The sequence below is a fragment of the Rhea pennata genome, chromosome 2 (genome assembly GCF_028389875.1).
Source record: "Rhea pennata isolate bPtePen1 chromosome 2, bPtePen1.pri, whole genome shotgun sequence".
Classification (NCBI taxonomy): Eukaryota; Metazoa; Chordata; class Aves; order Rheiformes; family Rheidae; genus Rhea; species Rhea pennata.
This window is the reverse complement of record NC_084664.1, coordinates 93,916,404-93,936,996: the sequence shown is the minus strand read 5'-3', so window position 1 is coordinate 93,936,996 and position 20,593 is coordinate 93,916,404. Positions and strand designations below refer to the sequence as shown.

The 20,593-nt window shown below is 40.9% G+C and overlaps 1 non-coding gene across 1 annotated transcript; it reads left to right on the top strand.

Moving 5' to 3' along the window:
• The first annotated feature begins 2,828 nt into the window (after positions 1-2,828).
• TRNAY-GUA (transfer RNA tyrosine (anticodon GUA)) lies at positions 2,829-2,916 on the top strand. The gene is given in 2 exon segments: positions 2,829-2,865; positions 2,881-2,916. It is a non-coding gene; the product is annotated as a tRNA-Tyr (tRNA).
• The last annotated feature ends 17,677 nt before the right edge of the window (positions 2,917-20,593 follow it).

The following is a 20,593-nucleotide window of genomic DNA, read 5'->3' as shown; positions in this document are numbered from 1 at the left end:
ATGTTCCCTTTATATAGCTCAGGGCTCTAGTCACATGATTCCCTAAGCTTGGTATCTTCATTTAATCAGTTAAAAGAATCGAAATAATCAGAGATCTTTCATGAACTCTGTGCCAAAATCTAATTTTGTTAAGCATTCAAAGCTTACTGAGTTCAAAAAAAATCAAGAAAAAGTTAATTAATTTTTCCTAAGAATACCTACTTTGAAAAACTGCCCTGAGGGGTACACTGGTAGGAGAATCTCTCTCACAAATCACCAATACATCACATCACTGCTAGAAAGTTCCACAAAAAGAGAATTCCAATGCTTTTTATTGTCAAGGCAACACTGTGGTTTCTGCTTGTGTATAGATAGTAACAGCATCCACTTTTTATCTGATTCTATTTGAATTTTTATCTTGATTTAACTGACACTGATTTCTTACAGAAAAGAACAAATGGTTTAGGGTTATCTTGCCCAGTAACAACTTCTGACAGCAAAGAGATGATGATACTTCCCCAAAAGTCTGTATTTTAGTACCTCACTGCTAGATTACATGACAATACCAATAACTTAAACTGAACAGAGAAGTGATTTTCAGTTTTGGGGTCCTTAAATGCATTGGGAGGATCAGTAAATAACTTTTTAGGGATCTGTGAAGGGTAACTCAGATAAGGCAGGCTCATGACAAAAGGCTTAAGTTTGCTTCAAAGGAGCCTAGAGGGCCACAGGAAAATGCTATAGGGTCTGCAGGCTGGAAAAGATTAAAACCCTGGGGCTGCGCTATCTGCTTCGATGTAGAAGCTTGCTGATCCAAGGCTGTGCGTGTTATCTGTTGTGCCATTCTTTCTCTAGTGCAAGATTAACCTCACATTCTCACACACTGATATTTCGCAGACCACCTCCCACTAAGACCATCTGACCCAAGAGGGCTCTGATATTGCCCTCCCAGCATGGGACAGTTCTATTCGTCTCCTTCATATGTGTCTATTCGCAGTGCTAGCCGACTTGGTATTGTTTCTGCGTATGTGAATGTCATGGCACATCACAGGTTCCAGGGTTAGGCCTGTGCAAAGCTACGACAGTGCCTTGTCAAATACTTCCTATCCCTCCTGAATTCCCATGAACATAATCAGGAAGACATCTTATTTGATTCCTATCAGCATCTGTGTTCCTTTTAGCAGCAAGGGTGGCTTGGCTTAAGATATCTGTTAGGCTGAAAATAAATAAAGTGCATGGGGGTTTTGATTATGAGACAAGAAGAGCTGCATTTTCCAGACAGAAAAGTATGTGATGATGGTTCTGTTATGAGTTAATCTGTTCTGTGAAGTCACCTTTCTGACTGGAGGTGTGTGTCACTTTTATGTATACAGTGGAGGGGAAATTCATAGAAACACACCATAAATGAGGTTGGAAGAGACTTCTGGAGATCATCTGGTCCAACCTTTGGTCAAAACAAGTTAGACTTTAAAGTTAGATCAGGTTACTCAGGGTGTTGTCCAGTCAAGATCTGAATATCTCCAAGGATGGAGATTCCATAACCTCTCTGGGCAACCTGTTCCAATGGTGAAGATGTTTACCTTCAGAGTAACTGTTTTTTCTTTAATTAGAATTCCCCTTGTAGCAAATTGTGCCCATTGCTTCCCATCCCATCACTGTGCATCTCAAAGATAAGCCTAGCTCTGTCTTCCTTTTGTTCCCCCATTCAGTAGTTGTAGACAGCACTAAGATCTTGTAGCTGTCTCTTCAGAAGGCTGAACAATCCCAGCTCTCTCAGCTGCTTCTCATACATTGTGAGCTACAGCTGGTCCCTCCACAGCACTCGCTCCGGTGTGTTAGTGTCTGTCGTGTACTAGGAAGCCCGAAGCAGGACTCAGCACTCCTGATGCAGGCTCACGAGTCTGATTATGTGGGAATAATCACGTCCCTCAACTTGCTGGCTACATACTTGCTGATGCAGCCCAGTGTTCAGGGTTGAGTCACAAGGAGAAGATGAGGATAAACACAGGTTATGGATGGTAGAGCTGTAGGACACTGAGCTAGCGCTGCTACACATACTCCCATCACATGTGGGGTGGCATCATTTTGGCAAGCAGACAGGGAGTCTCCCAGCTTTCTGCTCCACCCTGCTGTTCAGACAGGTGATGCTTGTGAATCACTGTGAATCCAAAAGAGGGTAGTTTGCTCACCATTGCTATGGCTGTGAGCTGTGGCACTTGCACAGATGATTCACAAATGGCTCAACTTCCCAGGCCCAGGAGCTGGGTAGGCCACTGGGGCAGAAACGCCTAACACAAAAACCTGTGCCATCCTCACCTGTGTGTGAGGGGTATCACTTAGACTGGGGGAGTTGGTGGGATCTGAACTAAACTTCAGTGGTTATTCCCTTCCATCCTTTTCCTCCATTCCTCACTTTCACTGTGGAAGCTGTGAAGGTCTCTATGTTGATTTGTTTGCTGATTTGTTACTGGATTTGTTTGGAGAACTGTGGTGGGGAATTCAGTGGAAGGAAGTTCTCTCCATCCTAGCTCAGTCTAGGAAATGTGGAAAGACCAGAGAAGAGTGGGCAAATTTTTTTGTCAGGCAAGAGACAAATTTCATCTGGGTCACTGCAGAAGCTTCTAACTTTACACTACTGCCAACAACAGTATTATGAGAACTGTGAACTGCTAGGCAGAAAACTGGCAGTTTTGCAACCAAAATCCAATTTTTCAGGGAAAGCCAGATTTGCACCTTTTTTTCTGATACTGTTTTGCTGTTGTGAAAGGCAATACATATGGAAACCTATTAGAGCCTAAAGCTATTGTTGATATGGTCTTGACTCATTCTTGGCACCTGTTCTTCATCTTCCTTCGATAGCTCAGCTGGTAGAGCGGAGGACTGTAGGCTATATGAAAAGAAATCCTTAGGTCGCTGGTTCAATTCCGGCTCGAAGGAAAGGTTTTGTTTTTTATTATAATTATTATTTTTGACTTTCACTTATTTCTGGAATTTACATTTTGCAAAACTGCCCTTTCCAACCGTACTGCACTCTAGGCCCCTCTGAAAAGTTTACTTTACTTAAAACATACCATTTTCAAGGACTTCATTATTCCTGCCTGTCTTGTCCACTTCTGCTGATTCTTATACCAATGATGCTTTGGCCTTTGCCATGTGTCTACCTAATCAGCCAATGCACATTGGATGGGCTTCTTTTTTTGAGGGGCTCAATACCTCCCACAGACCCTTGCTAGCTAGAGCAGACTCATAGCACAGAGTTTGCAGAACCTCTTTTAGCTGAGCGGGGTGTGGAGAACTGGTGCACCACCAGTTACTGGGACCTTCTCATTGTTGGTTTCACCCCTTCTTCCATCCAGTTCTTGCATTTTGAAGTCCTGAGTTTTTGAGTGAGATGGGAATAGGAGAGATGGGGATAGAAAAATGTTCTCATGATCATAGGTGCTCCGTGATCATTCAGGTCCAGGTATTTTTTTCTGTAATAGTCAGTATGTGTAACTCTTATCCATGGTCTAGTGAAGGATTTGTGAATACTACTGCATATACTGCTCTGAGATGTAGCATTTCTATACATTGCCAATTTCAATAAAGAACTGTATTGCCTGGGTCTGGTTCCAAAGGAGATGGTTAAGAAAAGATGCAATAGAGTCATCTGAAAGAATACCAAAGACAAGGTTAAGAAGGTGTTCTAATAACTTATTCATACAAAAACCAAAATAAAAAACTTTCTGGAAACAGAAAACAGAACACTAAGAAACTATAAAAGAAAATTTTGTTTCACACAGGAAACTGACTTATGGAACTCACTTTCACAAGAAACTTTAATAAAGAGAAGATTAGACGTTTTCAGATATAATTATATTTGATAAAATATAATATATAACATATAATATAATTGTAATTATAGAATATAATTATTGCACATTTACATTGCATGAGAGGACATTAAGGGTCCAAATCTCAAAACTCATGTGAAGCTTCTCCTCATGCAAAGCATAGTGCTAAATCAAACAAAGACAGGAGAAGGAGATATCAAGTTTCTTCAATTGCTTACCTTTCATTGTATTTTAAATATACTCAGTTATTTCTAATAAGAAGTATTTAGCAGAATTTGGAGTCAAATTCATCAAGCAACCAGTATTAAGCTAGAGAAAGTATGTAGTTCCATGTAGTTCCTTTTTTTTTTTTTTTTTTTTTTTTTTTACTAATTAGAGTTAGATCAATGACCATTGACCATAGTAGAACATCAGTTTTCTTGGTTCTTCCAAATCCAGCTGCATTAATTTCTTTTCAGGCTGCATAGCAATATACACTTCTACGCTCATAACCATAATAGGTTTTCAGCACAGGGAGGCAGTGAACAGGAAGGAGGCATTTCTGCTGCTCCTCTGAACAGCACACCAAGCTCTTCAGGCCCTAAGGGACAGGCTATGAATTTATTGCTCCACAGGTCCTCGCACTATGATGTGGGGACATAAAAGCAAGTGTGGGAAAGGCAAAAAGAGTCTCCTTTGTCCTTCACAGTCCTCCTAAGACTCTCAGAAAGGAGGATGCACACTAGCAGTATCTGTCAGGAATTTAGCAGTCCCATTAGACAAAATGAGCAGGAAGAAAAGGGTGGCATGAAGACTGGGTGACACCACAGTAGAAACTCAGGTATCTTTGTTACCAGGGCAGTTCCCAAGTGGTGCTTGGGATAGATTTCCCCCTTGCAATGCCCCTTTCATGGTTCTGATGAGCGATAAGACAAGATAGAATCTTTTCAAACCAGTCAAAACATGACTCATGCATTTAATTGCTGCAATGCACATGAAGCTTTTGGTTCAAAATCTGCCAGTAATCGTGAGAAGTAAATCCTTGTACATGGAATTTCGTGCTTTTATCAGAAAAGGGACCGATACATTCCCTGAGAATGAGGCTGATGAAAGGACTGGCTGACTGTCTCATAGCTGTTTGGTTTATATGCAGATCCCTGCTGACTTAATATTCCAGTCTGAGTTGTACAAGTTACAGTTAAAACAAGAATGGAGAGAGCAAGGATTAATTAAAAGTAGGTTCTCATCAGAAGTGAGGTTTTTCCTCTAGTTTAAAAAGGATGAGCTATTACTGCAGCATGCACACCCATGGGTAACTAGGTCCTAGAAGAGGCTAGCCACTTGGTTAGCCTCTATTATTCTGTGACTGCTACCAAGATTTCCCAATACTGAGACAGTGATGACATTGAAGATTGTATCTTTCTCCACAGTCACATCTGCCCAAAGAATTTTTATAAAAGTTTGAGTGAACATAGCTATCAAATCAGAAATGTGAATTTAAAAATTTTTTTTTTCCTGGTGTATATGAATTGAACTTCAGATAGCAAGGGCAGAAAGTATCTTAAAACCTTTACTGTCTTCTGTGTTTAGGAGCATCAGCCTTATATTTAGTCGTGAATAAGATTCTTCTCACAGACAAACTTCTCTGGCTCATCAGACATTATGAAGGTCACCATGTCCTTGTCTGAGGAATGGCAGTCCCACAGAACAAACTCATATCACCTCCAAAGCAGAACTCGACCAGTTAGGGACATGTTAGGCCACTGGTAGTAATCTCTTATTAGACAAGGTAGTATTTCTGCAGCAAAAAGCATTTATCATTAGTAGGATATACTGTTTCTTTCTGAAAGATTTTTTTCTGCTCCCTGCCTCACCTCTTGTCCAAAAACCTATCTATTTTAACCTATCTACTAACTTAGAAACAGCGTATTGCATGGTGAAGAATCTGAAGTGTGTATGGTCAGCTTAAATATATATTGCAAAATATCCATACTTTCTCAATAAGGGAAAAGTAGTGCTTACATCCCACTTGGTGGAATAGACACACGGAATTGGATCCCATCTCCTGTACCCACAAGCACTTTCATGGTTACTTTGTATTTTCACTAAGTAACGATTGTTAGTGGTTTGTAAATAATCTTGTCTGTGCTCATTCTGAAAGTAACTTTATGCTAAGAAGTAAAGGTGTGATTTTGGCACTGGCATAACTTTTAAGTTTTTAGTTGTACTTTTTTCATGAGAATTTGTAAATCTCGAGTTTTGTTTCGATTTTCTAATATAAATTAATCCCAGGCTGGCTCTAGACACTTGATTCCACCTGATTCTGTCAAAGTCATATTGCAGGGGATGCTGCTTCTGATGCAACATGTAGTTAGTTAGTTGCTAGTTAGTAGTGCAGAGACTGCCTAAGGAAACTTGGTTAACCTTAAAGGAATTCTTCAGAAAGGCTGGGTAGTCCCCAATTTAGGACTGAATGATGGGAGCTGCATGTTTTGGAATCAGGTTTCATCCCAGAAATGTAACACTGCAGCAATGATAGGACTAAGAACCTAACTTTGTACTGAATCCACAGTTTTCCTTTGAGCTCTGAGATTTTTTCTGCTGTGTTTGCTGTGTAGCAGCCACCTGTTGTTTGTGGTCATGCAGACTTAGATAAAGCTCTTCTAGCAGGGATTTTTTATTTTTAAATAATAACAAGAAAAACGTGGTTCTGATTCCTGTCTGGAGTGATAATACAAAAAAAAAAAAAAAAAAAAACAGTAACAAGTGCATGGCTCTCTTACAGCCCTAAAAGTAGAATCATGGCAATTAAAATAACGTACAATTAAGGAGAACTTGAAAAGGCTTTTAAAACCAGGAAGCTAGTCAAGATGCTTTGCTGACAATTTGCTAGTTCATAGAAATTGCAAGTGGTTGCAAATTGGTTTTCTCTTAACATGAAGTTAAACTATTCCTCAGTGTATGTTTCACTGAATATATGAAAGGCATTTCAGCATGACTGGAAATGACCAAAACCAGGTACTATCTTTTCTTACAGTTACCAGGTCAGGTATTTTTACACTGAACTCAGCAATTGTTTGCATATTTTCTCAGACCTATCTAACCAACCTTGTACCAAACATTTTTTCTTCTTATTATTATTGTAGTTGTTATAATCAGGCCTTGATAAGAATTGCTGCCAGAGACATCCAATCAGTCCCATGTTATCATCTGGAAATGATTAGAGTCCTCAGGGCAGACTGAAGCCATTTTGATAGCATTGATTAGTTCCTTATTTCAAGTTGTGTCATTTCACCATTCACTGTTTTAAAATTCTTGCCTCATTTACAAGGATACTTTCTTTCTTTTTTTTTTTTTTTTTTTTTTCATTGTAAATAGCAAAATGCATTTTGGTGTGTGAATCCAAATAAGCTTTGAAGTTTGTGGCTTTGTAATTTGAAAGTCATCTGGAGAGTGTATGCTCTCTTGCCCGCTTTAATCAATGCACGATAATCAATTATCATATCAAAGTGTTCAATTACTCCTTACTGATGTGGTGCTGTAGCTGTTTGGTTTAATTTCCTAGAAGATTCTGAGCACTCTCACAGTAGCATTTGGGTTACTTAGCTGACTACTTAAAGATGTCTGCTGTGTAAATTAAGCTTGTACTATTTGAACACCAGCCTCCTCACAAAAAGCATTATAGGATGCTTCTACAATACCACATAACCCTCTTCCTGTCTAGTTTGAGTTGCAAGCACTATGTTGTTGCCAGTTTCTAGGAAGGGAGTATTTCTCCTTCCTTCTGTGCTTTTATGCTTAGGCAAGATGCTAAGAGTCTTGGCTCCTTCTTAGTCTAATCTAGAGAGATTTCAGCATTTCTTTTTCCTGCAGCGCAGTACCCTTTTTTTCCCCAGGGACTGTGGGAGAAAAGTTACAGCATACTCTCGGGTTGATGTGCTTCATGTTTATTTGAAGACTGAGGAAAAATGTGGGCTGATGAAGCACGATTGCTGCTTAAGTTACCCAAATTCTGTAGAGGCCCTAGATGATCTGTATTCATGAATTCAAAGGCCTCTTTTAAACTCAGAATTGAGGTGTTTGTCCTCCATATTGCCATTTTAGGAGTATGCGGAGCTAAAATAAACCTAATAATTTTATTAAGGCTCTTCTGTTTATTTATGATCACTATGTTTTAAATGCCACACAGTCTTAAGTGTATTCATCCTCATGTCCCTCTGACATTTAGATGTACTGTTGTCCCTATTTCAGATAGGGAATAGTCATGTAATATCTTTAGTCCCAAAGATTGTGTCTACTGAGTGGTGTGTCCTAAAAGGCTGTGGCAGAGCAAGAAACATTACCTGAGCCTTCAGAGGCTCAGCTGATGTGTATCCTTCCTTGCTTTTGGAGTTTCTCACTTCTGGTAAATCACTGGCTTAACCTCTCCAACCTCCAAAGACCCAACAACTAATTTTCCTTTGATTTGCAGCAGCTTCGCAGCCTAAATGATCCTTTCTTTGGTGCTTTCTCACAGAAAGGTATCTAACTCTCAGCGAATAAAACTCTGAAATGGTATTGCTGTTTTAGTTTTAAATCTTAGAGCATTGCCACAACCAAGTTTTGACAGTGACTCCATTGCAGCAGAGCTGGGTGGCGTGTGCTGGAAGGGAGGGCTCCTTCAGCCATTGTCAAATGCAGAAGGAAGAGAGTGGTGGCAACCAAGGAGGGCTGCTAGCATAGCAGCACTGCTCAGAGGTGTGTCCAGTCCACCCTCTGCCTGTGGGTCACTGTTGCTTTTGTGCAGGAAGCCACTTGCGTGTGAGTGGGTCAGTGCTCAGTCTTTCATGAGGGGTGAAAGAGCACATGCATCTAGGGAAGGACAGTGGAAAAACAGAGAGGCTGCAAACCTGTGTTTCATCTGCCTGAAAGAAAAGGTGTGTGAGGGGCTCTATGCTGAGGTCTCCTTAGAAGAAGACCTATAAAAACATGGCAGTTATCCTCATCTCAGCTTGCTTATTGAGAAATAATCAAACCTATGATGAGCCTTTTGACCCGTCAGACCTCTTAACTGAACTACAACTGAAGAGATTCACTATAAAAGGTGTGTGCTGCTTTTTATTCTTGATTTTTAACCGTAAGAGTTCTTTAGGGAAATAGCATATAGTAGTAACATTTAATGAGTTTCTGATCAGCATCTGGTGTTGAATTTTTTTTCTTTTAAATTGCATTAAAATTAAAAGTGCAGTATTGCACTAAGTTCTCATTTCCTGTTAAGAGAGGAATTACGATGTTTTATTGATTGACAAAGCCGTTTCCGATCTGGCATAAGTGTGTTCAGCAGAGAGAACTTCTCTCAGAGACAGACTTGCTCCCCCAACTCCTTTCAGTTCTGAAGAATTTTCCCGTTAAATTATTCATAATGAAACCACTGATCCTCAAAATTTAGAACAGAGGAGAGAAGGTATAAAATACTCCTATGTATGCCTTTGCATTAATTTATGTCCTATTGCATTGAATAAAAGGAAATAGCAAGTTAAGCATGTTCAAGAAGCCACATGATGAGTATAATTGATGCATTCAGCCTATAGGACATACATATAATAGTCCATTGTAGTTATGGGATTGGGCAGCCAATATTTTTGCCTTGGAGAACATTACTTAAGCAGATGACTCCTGACCCTTTTTTTTAAAGAGCTTTTAGAAGTTTGCCAGAAAGTACTCTTTTGTGCCAGTCAGCTTTTAACATCTCTCTCTGAGCAGCCTCATTTTTTCATTTAACTTCTGAACGTTAATCAGCTTTTTATTCCAACAATCTTTATGAGAAATTAATTGGAGCCTTTTCACAAATGCAATTGTGAAAGCTCCTTCCTTACTAGTTAAAAGCTTGTCACAATATGGCGACAAAGTGTGTGTCATAAGACGGTGTATTTAAAAAGAAAATAATAATAAAAAGGCAACAGAGCAGCGCTGAAGCAACATGCTGTGTCATTCTATATGGAAACTTGCTTATCTGCAGAATCCTTGGAAGCTGAAATTTGTTTCACAGCAGCAGATATGAGAGCAAAGGAACTTACAAAGACAAAGATCTACTTTAACATAACTTTGCAGTTACCATTGGGCCTCATCCACAGAGGTGGTTGATGGGCAGAAGAAAGAGAAATATATTCATAACCTGAATGGCAAACCTCATTAAACTATCTGTTTTAAATAAATGGTGACTCAAGACAGGAAGAGTGCTGGTTGAGATCTTGAAGGTTTAAATAGTGCAGAAAACTGTGTAGATGCTTTTCAGCATTTTTGGGAAAACAGCAAAGGGAATATCAGTGAAAAAGAATGTTTGAGCAGGAATACCAAAGAGCTGGAGAAAAAGGAGATCCTGTGCATGATGTACTTGTGAGACTGGAGAGTGAAATTGTGGAGAAAAGAAAATATATCAAATTAGAGCAGCAATAAAAAGATCAGTTCTTTTTCTTCCATGACAATCTCCTCCCAGTACAGGTATTGCAGATTTTGGCATTCATGCTGATATAAGGTGTCCCAAAAGGAGTTTGCAAAGAGTGGAGCTCCTTCATCTCCTCCTTCTCTTCTGCAGCTCCTCTTTTCTGTTTCTCCTCCCTGTTTTCCTCTCCCACCCATGTGCCATGCTGCTCTGCCCTCCCACTTGGGTACAGTTCACTTACTCAACCATCCTTCCAAGAGATGCTTACACTCTCCGATCTGACAGAAAACTCTCCAAGAATCTGCAGCACTTGCAAGTCAGAGCAGCTCTTGGAAGGGCCCATGTATGTTAGTGCCAGAGTGAAGTAACCAGCTGTAGCGCGTGCCTGGGAAGCTGAGGGCAAAGGTGGGGTGGAAAAGTGAAGGGGACCTAACCCTGACAGCAGTGGGGAGCTACTAGATCAGCTCGCTGTTCCTTGCAAACCCATATGCCAAGGGCAGACTCTCCTGGGAAGAGGCTGCAACCACACAGTCACAGTTCCCCAGGAGGCAATCATCTGAGTGCTTGTCTGTATCTAGATCTTCCCCATAAGACGTACTGGTGTACCGCAGGGATGAGCAAAGAAAATCCAGTTTTTCATCTGAGCAAATTTGTTCTTTTAGGGCCACAGATACTGCAGATTCGGTGTAGCTGAATAAAGAGTTCTTATCAACTTGCCTCCTGCAAGGGCTTGTGCATGTGGACTTCTGGAATGGATTATAAAGAAATCCCATATCCTGCTATAAAACTGAATTTAAAAAGCCTAAGAGCAAGCTGAGTGATAAAGGATTGTCAGAAATTTGAAAATGAATATGATTTGGAACCCCTTCCCCCCCCAGTAATTATGAGCAAAAATCCTTCTAAAATATGGCTCTACCTAAAATCAAGGTGCCAACAGACTTTATAATTGTTTTCTTTCTGATAAGGCCTTCCTTTGCTTAGTGCACAAGACTATAGTCACATTATTTAAAAAAAAGAAAAACCCCAAAGGTTGCTGCCCTTTCTTTAAAAGGAAAGACAAACCTTGGCATATAATTGTTATTTCTAGCTCTTACTCTTAACATATATATGACTTATTATTTATAGAAACTTGTAATAAAAATGAGAATGATTTTCTTGACCCAATAAATTACAGCTTAAACTGATAAAAGAACAAAGGAGAGGGACACAGGATGAAGAAGAGGATGTAGGAAAGGGCTTTATTTAAAAGGTCACATGAACAGCTAATAGATATATGCAGAGAAAAGAGATAAAATACCCCAGATTAGTATCTATGATTTCTTGCTGGTTTGTTGCTTTCCAAAGGGTTTACACTCTATGGATCCAGATCTGTATTAAAGATGAAACAGTAACACTCTGCATTTTAGTCATCCCAATAATAATGGCAATGTCTTAGTTTTAAACTTATGTTCTCCAGAGAAAGCAATCCTCTCTAATATTTCCAAGGGAAAAATTAATCGGCTCCAGTTCTGTGGATTGCCTCTGTACTTGCTTTTCCATTCTTTGCTTCTCACTGCTTGACCTTCTTTGAGTTAGTCATGAAAAGCAACAAAACGCTGCTTTAAGTTCATAAATCTCGGTCCTCCTGTTTTCTGTGAACAGGTCCAGCTGAGAAAGTGAAGAAGAAACCTGTCAGGATGCCATTACAAGCACTGTGTATCAGAAACCCATTGGATGGTAAGCCTAGCTCAAACACTAACTTTGTTTTTGCAAAGCAGGAAATGTTGCTTAAATTCATATAGTAAATATTTCTTTGTGTATCATGGGGCGTTTCATGTAAGCTCAGATTAGCTGGAAATCAGGACAAGGCATGAACTTTGCTCCCTCATCATTATAAAAGCATTTGTCTGAGGTATTTTTCAAGGAAGCCCCTCAGCTTTGGGCCAGACAGAAATGCATTGCAATTGGTTTTAATGCTGCATTCTTCAGAGATTAGGGAGAAAAGCTTTTAGGCTGATATTTAAAAATAAGGAAATGGTTTAAAAGGAGGGGGGGGGGCAAGATTCAGAAGACAAAAGATCCAGCACAGCGATAAGTTTCATTACAAATATGGGAAAGGAGAAGAGAAGTAAAGATGGGAACAGCATTTATTTCAAAGGGATAAAATCAGAATCCAAGTATTGCTTGAAAAAACAGAAAGGTAACTGTAAATGAATTTGAAACTGGTGTAAAATGCGATGAGTCTCCTCATTTTCTCACATTATACTAGTGCTAGTCCAGGAAATGCCATTCTGTACCACATCAACAGAAGGACAACAATGCGGGGAGTCAAGAGACTCCTCCTTGGAGCTGCTCCCTCTGAGGAATGAGGACTGGGGGTGCTTGAGGAGGGTAATGGTAGTCCTGGCTGAGCTGGTTGTGTGCATGCAGGGCATGCGTGTGCTAGCATTCACCTATGGCATTTTCCAGGATCCTGTATCATAGCACTTTTTCGGAATATTTTGTAAGTAAGTATTCAGAACAAGCTTTCCCAGCAATAGTATTGTTGCTGAAAATTGTCTACAACAGTATTACACGGCATCGTGTTGTCCCACCTCCCGCCTTCTGCCTTATACCTGGAGGCTTTACCTTATCCATGGAGGACTTGGACCCCAGGGGGTAAATAGCTCTGCCAGGGAAGCAGACTGCTTCAGCCAAGAAGGCTGGCAGCCTAGTCCTTTTAAGAACACCAAGCTTAGCTTGCATGCTAAAAGAAATGAATGCATTAGCTGGTAAATATGTTGGGTCTTTTTCAAGGCAAACTAGCATGTTGCTGTGCACACTAGCATGGAAGCAATTTGCAGGCTCAAGAGCTGGTAAGCACTCCCTCAAGGAATCGTGCCACATGCTCCTTTTTCCCTTCCCCCTTAGAATAATCATTCAGCCTCTTTTGCTTTAGTTCCACTATTTAAGCTTAAAATGTGGCCTTCTGACACTGAGACTCTGGGTGAGTAGAGTCATATTAGTTGTAAAATCCCTAGCCAATCTTATTTTTTGGCATGAAGGTAGTTGTTATGGCATTGTTTTTATTATTCATCAAAAGGAAAGTTTTCAAAGTAAATACAGCAAATACCACATAACATAAGCTCTTCCCAACCACTGCTTCCTCTCCCTTTTTTCCCCCCTACCTCCTATTTTTATAAGTAATCATGTTGTTACTCCAAAGTCAATTTCAGGTCATCTTTCATTCAGTCAAAATATATCCTTATTGGCAAGCTATTTTTCCCATTATTCAGGAACACACATATTGTTTTACTTACAGCTGTGTGCTGTATTTTATGTTCTCATATAAATGTTATGCCTGGATTATCATAACTAGAGCAAACTGGTTTTAGGTTTTGTTGTTGTTGTTATTTTTAGGTTTTTCTTCCCCCAAGCAGGCCAGAAATTTTGTTATATCTATCTTTTGGTATATCTTTTGTAGTTCTTAAAGTGATTCAACATTTCACATTTCTCTGCAGTTATGCAGATCTCCCCTCTGCTGTGTGAGTTTCCCTGGTTTGGGCAAGGATGATAGCTGAGGTTTTGTAAAGATTAATGAGTAAGCAGCATTGCTTGCAATGCTGCAAGGGGCAGTAAAGAAGATGATACAGGAACAGATTCCAGAAATTCATTACCTGCTGTGTAAAAAAAGTACTTTTTCTTACGTGTTTTTAACTGACCTGTTACTGGTTTCAAGGAGTGCCCTTATTTCTAGCATTGTGGGATATAGTGAACAGCGAATAACAGTTCTGCGTTCACTTAGCTACTACTTTCACCGTTTTGTGAACTCATCAAATAGAAGTGAATGCTTGCATATTGAGGGCCCAGCGAGGGAAGGCACTTAGGTCTGATTGGCTTCAGCATGTTCTTATATATTTACAGAAGTGATTAACTGACTTGAGGTCTTGATGTATAAGATTGCATTTGTAGCAATAAATACATATGGTTATTATTAATCTTGTCACTATATTTCATGCACGTGCATGCTAATAAATGATATGCTACAGAGACATGCAACATGCAGAAGAGCGATTTTTCTTCTGTATGGATGACTGAAGACAAACAGAATTTTCTCCTTATATTTTAGGGCATCTGTGATTGTGGAAGACCAGTGGAGGAAATTATGTCATTGTGTTGTCCTACAGTCTTTTCCCTGCAGCCTTTTTTAGATTTTTTTTTTTTTTTTTTTTTTTTTTTGCATGGTCGTCTTACGCAGAAAGGCACAGTTTGCCATCCCCTTTATATTGTAAGTGCGACTAACAAACACATCTTAAGGTGGTCAGAATTTAAGATATTCCCTATCAATGCATGTTAATTCCTGAATGACTGGAAGATACTCCGAGCGTTAGGGGAAGTTTCTTCCTGGAGCTTTCTAAAATAAACTGTACTAGATATTTTGTGGTTGAGATGCTGATGGTTTGCTTGTGCTTGTTTCTTTTGTAAGTAAGCATGTACAAAGTGTTAATACTTGCATCACAACTGGGAGTTTCAGAGGAGGTATGATGTTTAACTAGCACCCAAAATGCAAGAACAGAGATGATACATGAACATTCAGGGTCATGTTACAGGAATTGTTGAAAAAATGCTGGTCTCTCTCATTACTTTAACCTTCACAGAAGAATTCCCCAATAGGATAAGTTTCTTATCATTAAACCAAACAAACGAACAATCCTTTTATCATTGTTGGTGGGAAAAGTATGTCTCACACTTTGCAAGGCTCACAAGAAACAGTAAGCACTTCCGCTTGTAAGTAATATTCTGGTTCTTTTTATGTTTTCAGGAAGAAAAAGGAAGACTATAGTTGAATGAATCCTTCAGCAGCTTCCTGGCTTGAACTTCAGGATGAACATCAAGCAAAATGCCAGATTGACTGAAGATGACTGGGACATATTTGTAAGACCTTTCTCCCCTTTAGACTAATTTAGCTATGTCCTGGTCTGAAACAGTTCACAAGTTGTTTCTGAGACATTAGCAGTTCACTGAGAAAAGAAGTTTGCTCTTGTCCACCTTGCTATACTCAGCTTCTGCCTACCTCTGGGAATGCTAACCTTCTTGACAGTCACAGCCAATGATGGGGGCTGTATTTAGGAGATGTTAATATCTGAACAAACAATCCAAGAGTCTGGTCTTGATTGCAGATGTCTTTATAATTTGGTTTCCTGTTGCATGTTTGTACAGATGTAATGGTTGGTATCCCCCTTCTTTTAAATAATCATGACCATATTGGGGGGGCGGGGGGGACAGACTAATTTACAGGGAGTTTGCTCAAAAATCCCCCACCCTGTTCCTGTGGTTTAGCTTCTGTTCAAGCCTTGATGTGTAACCCATTCCTTTGGGTGGTGATAATTTCCAGCTATCCCGCTTCAAAAGGGGGGTTGATCATTCTTTCAATTCAGCCTAAAAGAAGTGTCTTTAGGGCAGCTATCAGATTTAATCACATCTTGTCTACAGACTGAAAGAACACTTAATGCCTTCAAGGACAAGAATGCAGAGAGCAGGACAACAGTCTTGGTGGGTCCTTCCTACCTTAGGATATATGTCCTGGATGTCTCTTCTTTCCTGTAGTCAAACAGAACTTCTTTATAACCTGCTGACCATTTATCGCTCAATTAGTCTTGAGTTGCCATGGTACAGATCAGTCAGTGGCTCTTCTTTGAGTTGAACTGGAGCAACAGGACAGGTTGTATGAAGCTCCCACTCAAATGTGCTGGAAGAACAGTTTTGCACTCTTTTCTCACCCTGTTATTCCTTGTAGCCCGTGAATTGTGTCATGGTTCAGTCCCTACTGGACATGACTGAATGAGCTATGGAACAGCAAGCTGCTTTTCAGCCAGATACCTTTGTGTCCTAGGAAACTCTCTCAATCTTATTTCAAGCTCTTTACATTTAACATGTGTTTGACATGTTTGAGGTAGAGTTGGGAGAGTTTAAATCCTTTGTTGTTATATGGCTTGCAGGAGTTGAGGAGCATTCTGTTCAAAGCATAGAGCTCCCCATCACACTTGTAGTTATATCCAAATGGCAAGGAAAATAAAAAAGGCTAATTGTATGCTCTCCAATTTTCTCTATTTGGAAGATCAAAGGAATTGTTGCCTTTACTGGCAAATCTCAAGCATGAATTGTGGCAGCCAGACCAGTACTGGTCTGTGTTGAACTGTAATCACCCAGAATAAATCAGCTCTAATTGCAGTCTAGGACCATGAGAGGGGCTGCTTAAGCACCAAACAACTACCCTGATTCTCTGTCTATTAAAGTCAATGGCAAAACTCCCAGTGACCTCAGAAGGTGCAGGGTCAGAGCTGAAGCTATTCTATTGCCTCCTTTAAAGTCAACTATCTTGTTACCTTTCTATGGTGGGGGGATGTGGTGGAGAGAAAAGAAAATAGGAAGGATAAAACAGTATTTTAAGCTCCGTGATTCCATGTTTGGTGGTACAAAACTGCCTCTGTGTGCTGGGGAAATGTGATACTTTGACTTTCTGGTCAGCCAGGGAAGGCTGGTCCTTCTGCAGTATTTCCCAGCAGTATGGAGCTGAACCTTTTCCTTGTTGGTCCCATTTCTTCTATCTGTGGGTGCATAAAGGTACAAAGGACATTTTTGCAGAAGTTAGTGCCAACTGACCCTTTCCCTGGGTTTCTGTGACAAGGTGTCAAGGCACCTTCACCCTTTCATTCAGCTATGAGTCTTGGAGAAAACGGGGTGGCTGCTGATTCAGTTTCCCAGCTTCGTCCCAAGCCTGTGGTGGGGGAGGGGTCTGTCATCCACGGTGACTGCATCCCTAAGGGAATCCTGTCGCCCTGTGGCTTTCTGTGGTACCAGCCAGGCTGACTGTCCTCCCCAAGGCCCTGCAAATTGTTTTAGTGTTACTTTCACCCTTAGAAGAGCCCAGATAGCTTGGATTTTTACGCAGCATCAGCCGTATGCAAATCTGAGTGACTTGGCCTTAGACTTGGAGCTGAGGCTGCTGGATGGTTGATCAAACCTGATGCATTACTTCTGACATCAGAGCCTTTTGCTGTGCCTGTGCCCCGCAGAGGAAAAAGACAGACAGTTCCTTGCTGGCTTCCTGTCTCTTCTGCGCTTCCCTCCAGAGCTGGTGGGTGCTGTCATATAGTTGATCTTGTATTATCATTTATTAGTCACGTTGATCACAGAAATGACAAAGGATCAGAAAAAAAATAGAGTTCACCAAGCAAAAGATTTGTGTTCTATTAAATTATATTTTAATTTTATTTCTGGAGAAAAGAGCTTTAAAAGTAATGTGACAACATGGCTTTAAATATAAATGAAATTCATCTATACTTTGAAATTTTTCCTATGAAGCACCAGCAGGTAGAAAAATTCAAGGCAGTTTGGAAGCCTGACTACTCTAAAGACTCAAGTGACAATTTTGAAAAAGTTTCTTTCCTGATAAAAGGGAAATCACTTTTTCCTCAGAAAAAATGAGGCAAAGGCTGGGCGAAATCTTGGCGCAAGCTAGGCACTAACGTGGGCTGGCTGCCTTACTGCCATTTGCTCACAGGCAAATCCCATGTACTGACAATGAGCACGGACGAGATCTGAGCTAAGATGATTGCCCCAGAGACAAGGTTGGAGAGATGAGGTTGGAGAGCACAGCCTGAACAGCGGGAGGCTGAGAGGACCCGACAGCACAAGCCGTGCTGCTCCTTCCACTGCTCACACCAGTCCCGTCAGTCTCAGCAGAAAAGAGGTCCCCTTGCTTCCAGGTAAGGGCCTGAAAGGTGAGGCGAGTAGCAGGGGGACGTGATGGCACGTGCTGGCCTGGCCATGCTGCCTCACTGTACGCCTGGCAAGAGGACCGAGGTGCACATGCACCTGCTTCATCTGCAGATGATGCCGGCACAGGGCAGCATTTCACCCTTGCAAAGTGACCACTAAGTTCTGGGCACAGTTTGTTCCACTTATTGGAGGAATTTAAAATACCCCTCAGTCAGCTGTAAAACACGATGCTGAGAAGCTGACATCAATCACCGTTGCACTTGACCTCTTCCGAGTGTTTTATAAACACTGGCTAACTAATCCTCACAGCCCGGCCGGGGGAGGGAGAGGGCAGAGATTTCCCTCCTCTCTCCTGCCTCCCTTTCCTAGGAGGGATGGGCAGTGAACATCCCTCACCCATTCTCCCTGGGCAGCGGTGGCTGGGGCCCCAGGGAGTGCCATGGAGCCACACAGGTGAAGACTGTGGCCCCAGCTCACGGGAGAGATTTATAAGCAGTGCACCCCATCATCGCTCTTCTCGGACACAGTCAGAAATGTCTTGCAGCCAGATGTCCAGCTGGTGTAAATCAGCGGCGCACCGCAGATTTATACCAGCTGGGGAGCCAGCCCCCTTTGCCCCAGTGGGAAGGGGAGGAGGGAAAGAGAGGGAGGCTGTTCCTGGTAACCTCTCCACCAACCTTCATTTGGGGTAAATGCCTCCATATGTTAACAAATGTTAATTAAAAACAACAGCATGGAGGAGTATGCAGGATGTGTGTGTGTGTGTGTGTGTAACAAGAGTTACCCCCCTGATCCTGCACGGTTATAGGTTTTCTCTCCCACTGTATCCCACCTTTTATTTGATATTGCCCCTCTCAAACGAATATTTAACCCTGCTCCGGGTCCCGTGGCGAGCTGTGTGGTGCATGTAGTATTGCTGCAATGAGTGTAGGGCTGCAGGTGTCCTGGGGCACCGGTAGTTGTGTCACTAGGCAAGGGAGAAATAGGTTTTGTTTGCGCTGTGCCTTGCAGTCCTGGAAGTAACTATGCCCATCAGTCTGGAGCCTTGTTGGGAAGGCGCTCTGGAGATGCACCTTCTCCTTCCCTGGCATGCAGGCAATTGCCATCTTCTGTATGGACTGAGACAGCTCTGAGCATGGGTGTTTCTTGGGGCAAAGGAATTGTGCTTAAAAACAGAAAGCAGCATGAATACCTGTGATGCTCTTCACATAATAATAATAAGCAAACACTAGCTTGCTCTTGGGGTGAGGAGAAAAATTTTGGAAGCAAATGTTCAAAACACCTGTTTGTAGAGTGAGCTAGAGTATCTCTACGGGAGGCTGTGCATTTGAGCTGTCAGTGGCTCAAATGGCACTGAGAAGTGACATTTTCCAAGTAATGGATAAGATTTATGTGATTCCTACACTACCAATAGTAACAGTTGCATGCACTATTTTGAAGATATAGGGATAAATATATTACATATTTTCAATGCATTGTTTCATAGTCAAAATTTTTTGCGGAAAATCCATGCGTATAGAATGTATTTCCACAGAGTCAATAGCATTTCATGGGAGGGTCAGTGCTCTGATGAGTGAATCACTGATGTGCTATCCTTTACTCAAAAGCCTAAGGCTTTATTGCCTTGAAAAAAAAGGTAAAAAAAGTTGTCATTGTTTGGCTTTCACAGAGCTGTCCTATGTGTTTGTACTAGAAATACATCCTATAGTATTGCAGCAAATTGCAGAGGCAGTTTAATGGGTGTACATGTGTCTAAGTAAAACAAACAGCCCATCTTTATTTCTCAGTGAGAGTTCCTGCTGTCTTAAAATCAGCGGCAATACTCCTGTTGAGTTCCTGTGGGCCAGACATGGGTACAAAATACCATTTTCTCAAGTGGACCTAATATTTCTGCGGTAGCAAGAAGGGTGGTATAAGCAAGAAAACAGAGGTGTATTGTAAAGCACCAGTCTAGCATTTGGGTTCTACACAAAATGAATATAATGTAGGTACCCCAAAAGACTGAAAAGGGGAAGATCTTGGAGATAAGAGTGGGAAGTAACAAAGGAATGGAAAAGGAATGAGGAGACCATGGCTTTCATGCTGCTCCCCAGCATTTACTTCATTTGTATATACCTCAGCTGGCCCAGAAATGCCTAAAGCAGGATACTAATTTTTAACTTTCGTATGTTTTCTGATTTCACACCCTTTATTTCACACTAAGATATTTGGCATGGATATGTCTTTGGAGATTGTTATTTACTACTCCAGGTCTAGATTGTGCCTCAGGTGACACTTATGGTGAGGAAATTAGCACTGGAGACCAGTTCTTTCTGTTGTGATGGCTCTGCAGCAGATAAAACTTTTGTAAACAAATGTTGCAAGAGAAGTAGATTTTTTGCATCACTCCAGATCTCTTGAGAACTGAAGTGTTCAGGTTGAGATAAAAAAAGAAATATTGTTAACTGAGAAGTATCCCCAGACTGTCTCTCCTTAAGAGTTCATTATTTGTAATCTCTGTCCCATCTGGAATTTCGGCTTCAAGTACACCACAGTAATCCCTTTTCTTTAAGCTTAGTTGAAATCTACTGTACCATGTGTAACTCAAGAGAATAATTTAAATAGTGGTCAACTCACTTTTGCATTTTTATACGTATAAACA